Source organism: Myotis myotis, unplaced genomic scaffold (genome assembly GCF_014108235.1).
Source record: "Myotis myotis isolate mMyoMyo1 unplaced genomic scaffold, mMyoMyo1.p scaffold_m19_p_11, whole genome shotgun sequence".
NCBI classification, from domain to species: domain Eukaryota; kingdom Metazoa; phylum Chordata; class Mammalia; order Chiroptera; family Vespertilionidae; genus Myotis; species Myotis myotis.
This window is the reverse complement of record NW_023416315.1, coordinates 11624-25355: the sequence shown is the minus strand read 5'-3', so window position 1 is coordinate 25355 and position 13732 is coordinate 11624. Positions and strand designations below refer to the sequence as shown.

Genomic DNA, 13732 nt, shown 5'->3' with positions numbered 1-13732 from the left:
GCAGTCAGTCCCGGGGAGGCTGTCATTGTTTTGGGTGGGGCTAGATAGACGCAGTCAGTTTTTGTAATGGGAACGTGTTAGTTCCCCAAGAAAAAGATTGTGCTGAATGGCTTGTTGCAGAAACCATGTTTTTATTTTGGTAGGAAGTTATTTTTATTATTTTAGAAAGGAAGAGAGAGAGAGGGAGAGAAAGAGGGCAGGAGGGTGGGAGGGAGGGAGGGAGAGAGAGAACTATCCGTGCTGAGAGAGAGTCCTTGATAAGAGTGAATTCCCTGAAGTTACTGTTTTTGCTGTGGGTTGTGCACCCCTTGCAGCCCTTTGGAGGGGCATCCTGGAGACGTGTGCACTGAGGTTCCCTGTCAGGTGACTCTCTCACCGTGTCCAAGCTGTTCATTTTGTGTCCTTTTGAAAGAAAGCAGAGAGTGTTGGTTGTAGCAGGTCTATCTTTGAAGCTGATGGAGCGAGCAGCACGGGCTAGTGCTCATATTCCCTGTGAAAGATGTCAATTTGAAACCATTTCCATCCACCCTAATCGGAAATAAACATGTATTTCTGCCCAGTTTTGAGCACGTGGCATGCATAGGCATTCCTGTTGAAGGGGCCATGCGATGAAGTCGGATTGTTGTGCTATGTTCCGTATCGTCAATGTGAATGTGATCAGCATCCAGCAGTGCGTCCTCGCTTCTGAATGTTGTGAATCCCTTGAAGTTCAAATGCCAAAATCACTGTGTGTGAAATCAGCTGAGGAAAGTGAAGCGCTCCTTGTTGAAAGTGAAAGGTTTCTGTGCTATATTTTTCCTTGCACTCCTTGTGCGACTATGACGCTCCAGAAAGAAGATTTTTTCTGAAAGCACAGGTGTTCCTAGTGAAAAGCTGTTCCTTGGAATGGAAGGATGGAGGGAGGAGAGCATCATCGCGTTGTCAAGTTCCTCCCAGGAAGCTGTGTGGGAGCCCATGTGTGTCTGTCCGTGTTGGTGAGAGGAGTGCAATTGGAAATGCCTGTTCCTGCTTGTCCAGCAGGTGGAGCCAAGACCGAGCTGAGGAGGAATGTGTGTGTGTGTGTGTGTGTGTTGGCGAGATTTGCTACTGAGTGGGCACTGAGGGCAGAGGTGCCCCTTTGTAGCGGGTGTATGAAAGGGGGGATCCCGTGGCTACGTCCTTTTTGTACTGGAAGCCTTATTTTTTCCCGCCAGAACGGCAGAATGAATTTCCGGCCAGAAAGTGTTGTAGCCAGTGTGGCGATGTGTTGAAGAAGTAGTGCAGACTACCACGTAGGGAGGATGAAAAGGGTCCCACTGGGTTCCTTTCCGTATGGCCTGTGAAGGGTGCAGATCCTGGTGCCTGATATTCCCTCTGCTGGGTCCATATTCCCCTTGGAGTTGGTTCCCCTAGTCCAGTGATGGCGAACCTTTTGAGCTCAGCGTGTCAGCATTTTGAAAAAGCCTAACTTAACCCTGGTGCCGTGTCACACATAGAAATTTTTTGATATTCGCAACCATAGTAAAACAAAGATTCATATTTCTGATATTTATTTCATACATTAAAATGCCATTTAACAAAGAAACATCAACCAAAAAAGTGAGTTCGCGTGTCACCTCTGACACGCGTGTCTTAGGTTCGCCATCACTGCCCTAGTAAGTCCTGGGCTCCAAGGTTGACCTTCCCATGGGCCTCGTGAAGTTGTCCCCCCTGCTTCCCTCTGGGCTTTCTTCCTTTCCATCTGAATCCAGGGCTTCCTTGTCTTTATTTTGTAAATGTTGACCTTTGTGGGTTATTTGCATATCTTTTTTGTTATGCAAATGCGAGTGTTGGTGTTCCCTTGTGTTATGGAGATGTGAGTGCCCCTGGCTTGGTTGTGTTGTGGCCATGTCCCTTCTCCCAGTGTGTGCCCCTGTCTTTTTTCAATGGACCCGAATTCTCCCAAATGCCTAATCCTGTCTGCATCCCCCCCCCTGCAATTGCTGCTTGACTGTGACCGCGTGCCAGGTCAGGTGGTGCTAAGGAAAAGGTGTCTTGCCATTTGTCATGTTCCCTGAGGCACGCAGGCCCCCTGTCCATAGTGTTGTGCATTTTTTTGCTCCCCCCAGGCTTCAGTGTTGGAACCGAGGCCAGCAGTCCCCAATGTTGTGAGGAGCCGGTTTTGTGGGGGGTTGGTTTGTAGATCGGCCATGCAACCGAGTGATGTGTGGTGGAAGAGGCTCGGTGTGTGTATCGTTGAGAAAATGGTGGGATTCCCAGGTGAAGCATGTGAAGGTGTTTTCCTGGAAGGATGGATGGCGTTGGGGGGGTGAGTTCCCTCGGCCATGTGAGGAGGGAGGGTCGGCGCCCCCCCCCCCCCCCCCGTGCCCCTGTGTCCATGGAGGCTTGAGTTTGTGAGCTCATGCCTCCACAGGTGTTTGAGCATCTTGGGTGAGTCCCTCAGATGGGGTGGGTGGTGGATGTAAGCTTTGCCCAATGAATTGGTCGCTGCCATTGGAAAAGCTGGAATTCTCCATGCCCCGCCCCCATGTGGTTTGAATCCTACGATTGAGTGTTGAGTTGGACTCGCTGATGCCATGCAATTGCGTTGAACAGTGTGTAGCAGTGTAGCAGGAGAAAGCAGATGGGATGTTTGCGGTATCGTGAGTCCTGGATGTGTTGAATGTCCCGTTTGCAGGTTTGCGTGAGTCACTCAGGGAAGTGCTGTGCGGTGGCCTCACCAAGGGAAGAGACTGCAAGTCCCCCATGAGGATGGCCTGAAAAGCCGAAGCTTGACCCAAAAGTGAGTTTCTAGTGGTTCCTTATGTCCTCGGGCAATCTCTTTCCTGAGAAAGATGCATTTGCACGTAGATGCAGGCTTTTGTTATTTGCAATTGTGAAATGTCCTTGTGCCTTTGGAGTTCCGTTTGTCCGTTCCCCTGAGGGTGCAGCTCCGTCACCCCGGCTCGGAGCAGAAGTGTCTGTATTCTTCATGAGGTTCTGTGAATGGTTGACTTTGAAGTGCCCTGCACCCAACTGAATAGTTTTTCTTTTTTGTTCAACCCCAGAGGTTTCGTCCACTTTGCTTTGTCCCCACTCCCTCATCTATTAGCCATGGATTTCAAGTCATTCATTGATGTCTGCTGTTGTTTTCAATGCATGCATAAAACAAGTTAGGAAACCACCATTTTGGAGAGCGCTCTCTCTCTCTCTCTCTCTCTCTCTCTCTCTCTCTCCCTCCCTCCCTCTCCCCCACTCCCCCCCTCCGCCCCCCACCCCCCCGCCCCTGATATTGTGTTTTCTGGTATTTTTGTTGTGTCATCCTGGCGGGAAAGCTAAATGTTATCCCTGGAGGGACCTTTATTGAAGGAGCATCGCTGCTAGGTCAGGGGATTCCCCAGTCCAAATCTTGAAGACACGATTGTGCTAGGGGCAGGGGCCTGGCAGAGAAGAATTATTGAGTGGGCTGAGGGGCAGGGACCATGGGAGAGAAAAAAGCAATTTTTCTCGCTAGAAAAGCAATGTGTTATGATTAAACCCAGCCAGGTGTGACCCTGCTCGTAAATTTTATGTAAAGTTTTTTTTACATCCCTACCAGTACCAGGACTCGCTAATGAGCTGCTTTGCAGTTTGTTTTTTCTTTTTCTTTTTTTAAAAATATATCTTGTTGGTTTTTTTACAGAGAGGAAGGGAGAGGGATAGAGAGTTAGAAACATTGATGAGAGAGAAACATCGATCAGCCGCCTCCTGCACATCTCCTACTGGGGATGTGCCTGCAACCCAGGTACATGCCCTTGACCGGAATCGAACCTGGGACCTTTCAGTCCGCAGGCCGACGCTCTAGCCACTGAGCCAAACCAGTTTCGGCTGTTTTTTCTTTTTTTAAAAAATGGTTTGTGATGGGGCAGAGGCCATGCGCTCAGAAAAGTGCCTTCTTCCCGAGCCCAGGCCCCTGCTGGCCACGCCCAGGATTTAACAAGACCCGACTTGCGCCTGGCCAATTGGCAGGGTCACAGCCAGCTCCCCTCCCCTCACTATGAAAGCCCGGATTTTCACATGGGTCTCACTCGGTTTTCTGGTCGCTGCGTTGACTGGAGGCCCGGGTCGGGTTAGCTAACTCAATAAAGGACCTCCTGCTTTTGCATCGGACTGACTCCCTGGCATGGTTTCTTGGGGATCTTGAATTCTGGGCATAACATTTTGGGGGCTCGTCCGGGATCCCCAACACCATGAGGGACCCCCAGTCCGGAGGGCCTGACTGACCGCGGTAGGTCTTCTGTTTGTGTCGTGTGTTTTGTTGTGTTTCTATCCGGTGTGAGCTCACTTCTGAAATCTGTAAATGCCTGTTATAATGATCTGAGTGGATGCACAGGATCAATAGGCGGGAGGAGCCGGGGGACGCCCTGATCCTCCATCTGAAGGGGTATAGCTTTGCTTCCGCGGAGTCGGAAGGTCTGTAGGAAACCCCTTAATCTGAGACAGGCAGGAGGAGTAGGGGAGCTCTCCGATCCTCCATCTGAAGAGGGGAAAATTTGCTTCTGCGGAGTCGGAAGGTCTGTAGGAACCCCTCAATCTGAGAAAAGGCGGGTCGCTCCTGCTGGTTGGCGCGCAGCCATCGTCTAGCTTTCGGTTTTTGCTTCCATGGAGTTGGAAGGCTGTACTTTTTTGGGCCCTTTAGTTGTTTGTGTTTCCGTTTTATTTTGTGGACTTGCTGGATTAATAATTTCAAGGAGATTGGGGGAGGCTTTAGAGCTCCCTCAGGAATGGGGAAGTTGTTAGGAATTGAATGGATTGTTTAAACTCTGAATAAATGTCTGGTGAAAGTGTGTGAGTGTGGAGGGAGCGGGACTGCCCTCCCCCCTCCTTTGTGTGGCGGTAGGGCGGCCGCCTGAGTGAGGGTCTGTGTAAACAGGTCACCCCCTCCCCAAGTAAATGCGTCTGGGATTTCTATGCACGTGTAAGGAGAAAAGCTGGCTTAAAACTAATGTGCGCACCGTCCGATTTTGGATAGGGTTTTGGGCTAGCGTCTCCTTTCAAATGTGCAGGATAAATCCCAAGCCTAACCCATAATAAAGAACAGTTTTTCCAAAGAGGGGAAAAAAAAAAACACAAAAACTGGTCCTTTGTTAATTAAGAAAGCTTTTCTTAATGGAGGGAGGAGATAGTCGCCTCCTGCCTGCAGGAAAATCTTAAAGAATGTCGTCAATTTACATCTGAAAAGACCAGGGAGGCCAAAAACCTGTCTTGCAAGGCTCGAATGTGGTTCTCCAGAGCCGCTTGAAAGTAAAAAGTAATTTGCCTCATGAAAAATCTAGAAGACAGAATTAAATCTGTTGGTTAAGTATTGAGAAATGAAATCTAGAAAACCCTGCTTTCCTTAAACTAAGGACAATTAAAGGTTATGTCAAAGTCTTTAAAAGGATTTCAGGTAGAAACTGTGGTTTCATACTGATCTTAAAGGGCTCCAGTTACCTTGCCAACTCAGTGTTTGGGAGACCCAGGATATGCCTAAGTTTAACCTAGGTTCTAGATAATGTGTTTACTTAAATATGTATCTTTGTTGTTTAAAATTGTTTAACTAGTGCTAATCACCTAAAAATTAAGGCTAAAAGTTCTAGCTACCTGGAAAGCATGGCCTTGGTGTGATAGGAGGAAAAAGAAATGTTAAATGGATGGTAGACCAGTGAGCTGGGACTGGTCACTAATGGTGAATTGTGAGAAGGGCTGAACGTGGCCTAACTTCTCTTTCCTTGGTACCCCTGAAACGTCAGAGGGTACTTCTGGCCTTGGTTTACATTGAATGATTCTTTCCTTCCTCTTTAACTTTTGGGGGATTGTGTGAATGGATTAATGGCTTCTAGATGGCATTCACCATCTCTGAGACTTCCAGAGAGAAGTCAAAACTCGAACTGGCTACACAACTGAAACTGATTTGTTGGTATTTTGTGGTATAAATGTGGACCGTTTCTATCTGGATGAGACATAGGTCAAAAGTCCTGTCCTAGGATGTGAGAAAGGGAGGCCTCCACATCTGTTCCTGTCTGCTCAAGATCCCAAGACTGTAAAGGTACTTGTTCACTAAAAGGGTGTAAATGTTTATTTGATGTTTGTATGTCTACTTGGGTATAATTATTTGTTCATATAAATGTGGAAGTATATTCTGTGCTAGGTTGGGATTTTGGAATTCTGGGGTAGATTTAAAAGATATTTGTGACTTTTCTAGTCTGATTGGGACATTTAAGGGTAGGGCTCACAGTTCCTCAGGGCAGAGATTCCATGGGCCCTTCCCCCTGCCTGTGCTGAATTAAATAATACAGGCCAGTGTCATTTAGCTTGCTGGTTAAAGGAAAACAATGGACCTTAGAATCTGTAAAGGTGGGCGGGAATGAAGCTGGTCAAATGTACTGAAAGAGTTTGGTACCTGTTGCTGCTAGCAAAGGAGGGGCTGATACCCACTTCTAGCACACTCCCTTGAAAGAGGCCTGGTTGCTGCTCTGCCAAAAAGGGAACTGGTAGAAAGACAAGAAAGCAGAGCCCTGTAACTGATAAACAGGGTTCCATCAGGACTTTGAAGTTCTCCAAGAGAGGAGGACTCTTTCCTTGAGAGGGCTCCAGAGGGCGCACGAGGACATTTGGTCGCGCCTCCGTGCCATCTATGGGACCAGCCCAACCCCAACTCCTCATCAGCACAGACCAGGAGATTGGGTCTACATCAGAAGGTACTGCTGGGAGACCCTAGAGCCACGTTGGAAGGGTGTGGTGCTGAAGACCCCCACCGCTCTCAAGGTAGACGGCGTCACGACCTGGGTCCATCCGGAAAGACTTCATCACCAAATAGAGCGTCGATCGAGATCCACGCAACCTGCTCAAGCTCAAGCTACGGCGTGCTCGACCTGCGTGATGCTGGTAACATTAAATAGATTTAGATAATGCCTGCGCCTTCATGGACACGGCTCCAAAATGACAAGGACAATTCATAGGATCACATGTCTAGTATCATGTTTTATTGTATTGATATGTTATATTGACCTTTGATTCTTTTGCAGGTTTGACTGTATGTTGGCTGTCCTGGAAGGGAGCTGTGGGGGGTGACCCCCAAAAGTAAAGGGTGTCTAGCTGCCAAGAGGACAAGTGCCCAACTGGGCAGGGAAGGGTGCCCATCAGGTTTTGGTCTCTGTTGAGAGACAGCTAACAGTTGACAGCCTGTAATACTGTCTTGCAGGCCTGAGTCACCATGCCCATGTCAGGGGTAGTAAAGCTGGAAAAAGCCTGTTTAGATTAGAAAGTCTGAGGCATGGACCAACAATTACTGTTTTGTTTTAAATCCATGAAAAGAAATTAGCAAGGAAAGTCAGAAAATCTTAGAGTAAATCAGTATGTTTTTCTCCTTATGTAATTCCTCCAAAATCTGGCAATGCTAAGTAAGTACGTTTCTTTGCATAGATTCAGTAAGACTGGTGCCTAGTAGTGGTTTTATTAACGGAAAACTTTGACTGGAGTATCATGTTTTAAAGAGCCCTATCTGAGCTCTAAAGACTTGAAGCCACTAAGAATGCCACGAAGAAAGCCTGGTATCCTGCCTGGGAGCCCTGAAGACGGCTGGCGCTGGAGCGTCAGGCCCATGCCCTACCATCACTGGCGGTTGGTAAGAGTAGAAGGGGAGCAGTAAAGATGCCTCTGCATCCCTGCAGAACCCCCACACACTCTGGGCCGCAACGAGTAGGAGGGCTACTGAGATGGGCCTTAAAGCCTGGAGCATGGGCTCAGGTGGAGTTGCTACAGGTGAGGGATTCACCTAACTCAGCAGATACTGCAGGCAGGCCTGATGGCAGCTGGATGGCTTGGCTTCCTGGCCCTACGGGGCACATTAAGGTTCAACCATGAAATTCCAGCAAAGGTAGTCAGTTACCATTCTTGTTGTGTTTATGCAAACATCAGGACAGTAAATAAATTAATCTTTATTTGGCTTTTTAATAGCCATGGAGGAATTTTAAGAAGAAAAATCCTATTTCAATAGAAGTTGTTAAAGCTAAAATGGTTTCTTTCCCTTCCACCGGACCATTTGTTAAGTGTATAAAATAGCTCAGTTGATAATTCTGTGTGCTCACTACAGGCCCCTAGCGACGGTGAAATAAAAGTGCAGTCCGTCTCATGATTGAGCCGGAAGTTCCAAGACAAGGGGGGAATGATGGGGCAGAGGCCATGCGCTCAGAAAAGTGCCTTCTTCCCGAGCCCAGGCCCCTGCTGGCCACGCCCAGGATTTAACAAGACCCGACTTGCGCCTGGCCAATCGGCAGGGTCACAGCCAGCTCCCCTCCCCTCACTATGAAAGCCCGGATTTTCACATGGGTCTCACTCGGTTTTCTGGTCGCTGCGTTGACTGGAGGCCCGGGTCGGGTTAGCTAACTCAATAAAGGACCTCCTGCTTTTGCATCGGACTGACTCCCTGGCATGGTTTCTTGGGGATCTTGAATTCTGGGCATAACAGTTTGTAGTGTTGCAGATAAAAGGCTTTGCTGTACCCTCGGTCGGCACTGCAGTACGAGGCTGTAGTCACCTGGCCAGCTTAATAAAGGCTCTTAAATTTAAAATTCTGAGTCGGTGGTCTATCTCGCTGATTGAACCCATAACAACGATGCCATGAGGTTGTCCTATGTCTATGTTCCTAGGTTTGTCTGTTTTCTGTGTGTTTGCTAACTCCCAGGCTTTTGTGGCGGGCCTCCCAGTCACAGTCCCTCCTGAGTCCTATGTCGTGGGGAAAGTAGATTGCATGTCAATGTGTGTTCTGGGTATTGCCTCTAGAGAAGCTGTTCTTTTTGTTAACGTAAAAAAACCATTGAAAACTGTGAGGTGGCCCAGAAAAGCGGCGAAGAGAACAAAGAGAACCGAGTGAATCAGAAAGAAAAGGAGAAGTTTATTTGCGTTCTCGGGCGAGACCCACTGACCCAAAAGGTGGGGCCAGTGAATGTCGAGCCTCCAGGGAGGGAGGGGGATCTTTTTATTCAGGTGTTTGGTGAGGGCGGGGGGCCTGAACTGAGGAAGTCTGCACCGCAGGGATCATCATGACATTCAACTGAGAAAGTCTCAGCTGCAGGGGAGTGGGCGGAATATTCAGGGCGAAGTTCTTATCTGTGTGGGGGTATGTGAATTCAGGGAGAAGAAGCTGGTATCTGTGTCTGGCACGTTGATCTGTGAGAAATTCCAGGGGAAGTTCATTATCTCATCACATGCCTGCATGCATCTGAACCTGGGCTCTCTCCGACCTAACAAAAACTATAAAAACTTGTTTTGAGTTTACTTGAGCCAAACTGTCGACATATGCCAGGAAGCAGAACCTCAATGAATTGAGATAGTGCTCCGGGGAATGGCGGGGTTACAATTGTATTTATACATTTGTGGATGAAAGGGGCCACACGCTGACCTGACAAGCTCAGGGAAGGCCTATGTGGCAGCCTAGCAGACTCAGAGACCTAAAATAACCACAAAGGATGGTCTGAAATTAAACTTTAACTAAAAGCAGTTATGGTGGGCAGTTATGTCCTAGGCCAGTATCTTCACTGACAAGACCAACTTTGATCCTTACTGAGCCCATTTGCCTTTTTGCCTCTAAGATAACATACCCTTGAAATGTCTGGGTAACTTGTAACTTCCCTTTTTCTGGAGCCCCTGGAGCACAACCAAATGTTCTGGGCGCCAGGACAGATACTACAAATTCCTTCATTATCATGTTAATTGATTCTGCACCCACCTAAGTATGTGTCCGTCATTTTACTTTTTATCCTATCACAGAGGTTTCCCTGCTTCGCTTAATCCCACCTCCTTAAATCTGTCACCAATGAATTTCATATATAAATACGGATGTAACCCTGCCATTCTCCGGAGCACTATCTCAATTCGTTGAGGTTCTGCTTCCCAGCATATGTCGACAGTTTGGCTGAAATAAACTCACAAAAATTCTTTACAGGTTTCAATGGTTTTTTTACGTTAACACATTTGTAATCAAAGGAGGGACATAGGTGAGTTACTTGAAATTCATTGGTGATAGATTAAGGAGGAGGGAGAAAGCAAAGCTGGGGAGGGGGGGAGAACCTCTGGGATTGGATAAAAAGTAAAATGATGGATACATCCTTAGGTGGGTACAGGAACAAGTAACATGATAAATGAAAGAATCTGCGGCATCTGTCCTGGGCCCACACACCTGGCTGTGCCCCAGGGGCTCCAGATACAGGGAAATCACAAGTTGCCCAGACATTCCAAGGATATGTTATCATAGATGCAAAAAGACAGATGGGCTCAGTTGACCTTATCAGTGAAGATACTGGCCTAGGACGTAACTGCCCACCATCACTGCTTCTAAAGTTTAATTTCAGACCATCCTTTGTGGTTACTTTATGTCTCTGAGTCTGCAAAAGTGCTATGCAGGCCTCCCCTGAGCTCGTCAGGTCAGCATGTGGCCCCTTTCGTCCACATTTTGAAGTGATACCTATGCCTTTTCCTTTGCCAGTAGTTGAGTGTTGTGTGGCATGGTCCCTATGGTAGGCAGTGGCAAGTGTGTCCCTGTTTGCTGATGCTATAAGCGAGAGAGACAGGTGTTGTGTGAAGATGTGGTTTTTTTGAGTGCATTTTGGATGGTAAGCTTTTTGTATTGGGGTAGGAAGTGAGTGCCATCCGTGTGCGGCCTGTGATTTTGTTGTGTAGCCACTGTGGTGTGGAGTCGAGCAGAAGTCATCCATTTCCAAAGCCAAAGAGAAGAGGCTATTGGAGATTTTGGCCAGAAATGTGTTGGCAAGGCTTTGTTCCTTGGAAGTGCTGGGGTTCCCTGGGGCCAAAGGTTGACAGAGCGGTGAATGGGCCATTGTTGAGGGGATGAGGGCGGAGGTGTGTGGCTCCCTGCAGGCATGGGCATGTGGGTGTGGCTGTTGAGAGGGCAGGCGATGGTGTTGTGTGGGTGGAAGTGGTGTCTGTTTGGATGGTATTAGGTTTGAAATGGGGAGGAAGGGTGAGGTTTTGTGTTTGGTGAGGGAGCCGGCTGGTCTCTCTGCTCTTGTTTCTGTTATGCCCAGAATTCAAGATCCCCAAGAAACCATGCCAGGGAGTCAGTCCGATGCAAAAGCAGAAGGTCCTTTATTGAGTTAGCTAACCCGACCCGGGCCTCCAGTCGACGCAGCGACCGGAAACCGAGTGCCACCCGTGAGAATAGTGAGGGGAGGGGAGCCGGCTGTGGGCCCTGCCCATTGGCCAGGCGCAAGTCGGGTCTTGTTAAATCCTGGGCGTGGCCAGCAGGGGCCTGGGCTCGGGAAGAAGGCACTTTTCTGAGCACATGGCCTCTGCCCCATCAGTTTCCCTGGAGGTGTGTGTGCAGAGGGTGCAGCGCTCCTGTGGGTCGTTGTGGATGGAGCCTGTTGGCTGGGGCCAAGTGAGTGTGGGCCGGGAGAGTGGGCTGAGTGTGGTGCGTCGCTGTGAGTCCTGATGGCAGGGACGTTTGTGAGGAGCCAAGGCAGGTCAGATTGTTGGTTGTTGAGTGATGTGAGGAAGGCGAAGGTTGTGTGGTGTATGGCAAGGACAGGTGGTGTGTGTGTCCCAGGGCCGGTGAACGGTCTCCTGCGGTCCACTCGGTGCTAGGGTGTGGTGCGCGGCGGCCGTTTGGGTGGGACCAACGATGAAGAAGGGCAGGTGTGGTGGGGCAAGGGAGATGTGAGTGTGTAGGAGTGAGGAGGCGTGTGTCCCAGGCGCTGAAGCTGTTTGTGAGCAGCAGGCGATGCATTGTGTTGTGTGTGAGGTGGAGAGTCCGTGTCCGCTGAGAGTGCAGGTTGTGTTTTGGGATCCCAGCGGGTCACTGTCCTGAAGAGGAAAGGGAGGCCGTGGAAGGCACTTCTTGTTCCCAAGTTGAGGGGTAGGTGTCGTTTGGGTTGATGGAGCCCTGGAGGTGGTCCCCTTGTCCCCTTTCGTGGCTTTTGAGGTGATTTCCGTGTGGGCAGTGATTTTGATGCAGGGCACTGTTGAGTTTCGGTGAGGAGATTGGAATGTGTGCCCTCAGGGTATGCGCAAAGAAGTCTCCGCCTCGAAAAGTTTCCGCCCTTGGAAATCCCGCCCAAAGTCGTTTAAAAAGCCCGAGGTCCCCTGAGTGGTTTCTGTAGGCATTCCGGCTGAGCCAGGCTGATCGGATTGATGATTAATGCCTGAGCAGTGTGTCCTCGTGCGTTGTTCGTGGGGCAAGCTCCCCAGCCGTTGTCGGCAGAGGTAAGCGGTTGAGTTGTGCTGTGATTTTGTTGTCCCGTTGGTGTGGGAGTGGGTGCATGTGTTGTTTTTGGTGCTTCGTTGTGCAGGCGGTGTTGTTTTTGGAGTGTGGTGTGAGTGGGTGGTGAGGGAGAGGTGTGTTTGGACTTGTGTGTGTTGTGGGTGTGTGGTGGAGCATGTAGGTGGGCGGTGCGTGCCGTGTTGGTGTCCAAGTGTGTTTCTGAGTCGACGAGGACGTTTTCCGGCATGGGAGACTGTGTCCATTCGTCCTCCCTTGCGCGTGTGCAAGTGTCCTTAACGTATTAGAATTGTAAGAGCGTGTGATGATAGTTTTCTAAAAGGTCTTTCAAACTTTGGTTTTTCCCCCCCCCAGTTTTCCGTCCCTGTGTCCCTTCATCCGTGCCTGTGCTTCCAAGATGTTCCGTGTGAGAAGGTTGAGGGAAGGCCGGTGTCCCCGCTGGCTGTTGGGTGTGATGGAAGCGGCCAGGTGGGTGCCCTGGCAGTGTCCCTTGGTACAATAGGTTTTGATTGGGGCGGGGGAGGGAGGGAGGGAGGGGAGGGAGTAGAGAAAGAAAGATGGATGTGAGCGATTGTTGAATTGTGATTGCTAATTTTCTTGTGTTGAGTGTTGTATGTGTTTGTTGTGAGTGGTTGTAGGTGGGAGCCGTTCGGCCGATGCAGGTCGTGTGTGCTTGTGTGAGTCTGTGTGGGGTCTTCGTGAAACGGTGGGTGTGGGGAAGATTGGTGTTGGTGAGTGTGTGCCAGGGTCCTTGGCGATGTGGTATTTTTAGAGTCGTCGTCTAGTCCCATTGTTTGTTCAGGAGTCGTGTGGGCAGCTGTTGGAGGCAGCCGTGGCTGAGCGGTGGAGGTGGCGGTGAGTGGTGACAGCCCCGTGTCGGGTGCCCTGCAGGCGCGTGAGGCTCTCCCCCAAACAGGGTGTGTGGTGTGCTTTGGGTTCTTTCCCACGGTTTGTGGCGAAGGCTGCCGTGGAGATGATTGTTGCTTTTTTTCAGGCCAAGTCATGCATTGAAGGTGGATGTTCGTTCTCGTTGGCCATCCATGCGAGGTGATTGTTCTTTGGAGCTTCCCTGTGCGGTGACCCAGTGTGTCCTTGGGTGGATGTGTTTCTGCTCTGAAGAGGTAAGAAGGTGTTATGGTTCAGAAGGGTGAGAGTCGGTTCAAGGGACAGGAGGTGCCGAGAGCAGGAGTGTTTGCTTAGCTGGCTATGGATTGTTGTAGAAGCGTTGATTGCCATGCTATGTGTGGAAGGATTTTACAGAAGGAGGCCCAGAAAGAGTGACTGGTGAGCCCATGAGGATGTGTTTTGTGTTTTTTTGAGAAAGGCTGAGTCCTGTAGTGTTGTGGAGTGATTGCAATACCGTGTATGTGTTTGTTGATGTGCCTGTGTTCCATGTGGACCCACTTAAGCATGGCCCTTCTGTTGTGTAGGCGAAAAGGGAGAAGGTAAGTGTCGATGTTGGATGTCCCAGAGCAGGAGGTTTGGATGGGGTTTGTGTAGAGTCTGTGCCGCTGGTTG

The 13732-nt window shown here is 49.4% G+C and overlaps 1 long non-coding RNA gene across 1 annotated transcript; it reads left to right on the top strand.

Moving 5' to 3' along the window:
- Window positions 1–12609: 12609 nt before the first annotated feature.
- LOC118665851 lies at window positions 12610–13328 on the top strand. The gene is made up of 3 exons (XR_004970747.1): window positions 12610–12682; window positions 13017–13069; window positions 13209–13328. It is a non-coding gene; the product is annotated as an uncharacterized LOC118665851 (long non-coding RNA).
- The last annotated feature ends 404 nt before the right edge of the window (window positions 13329–13732 follow it).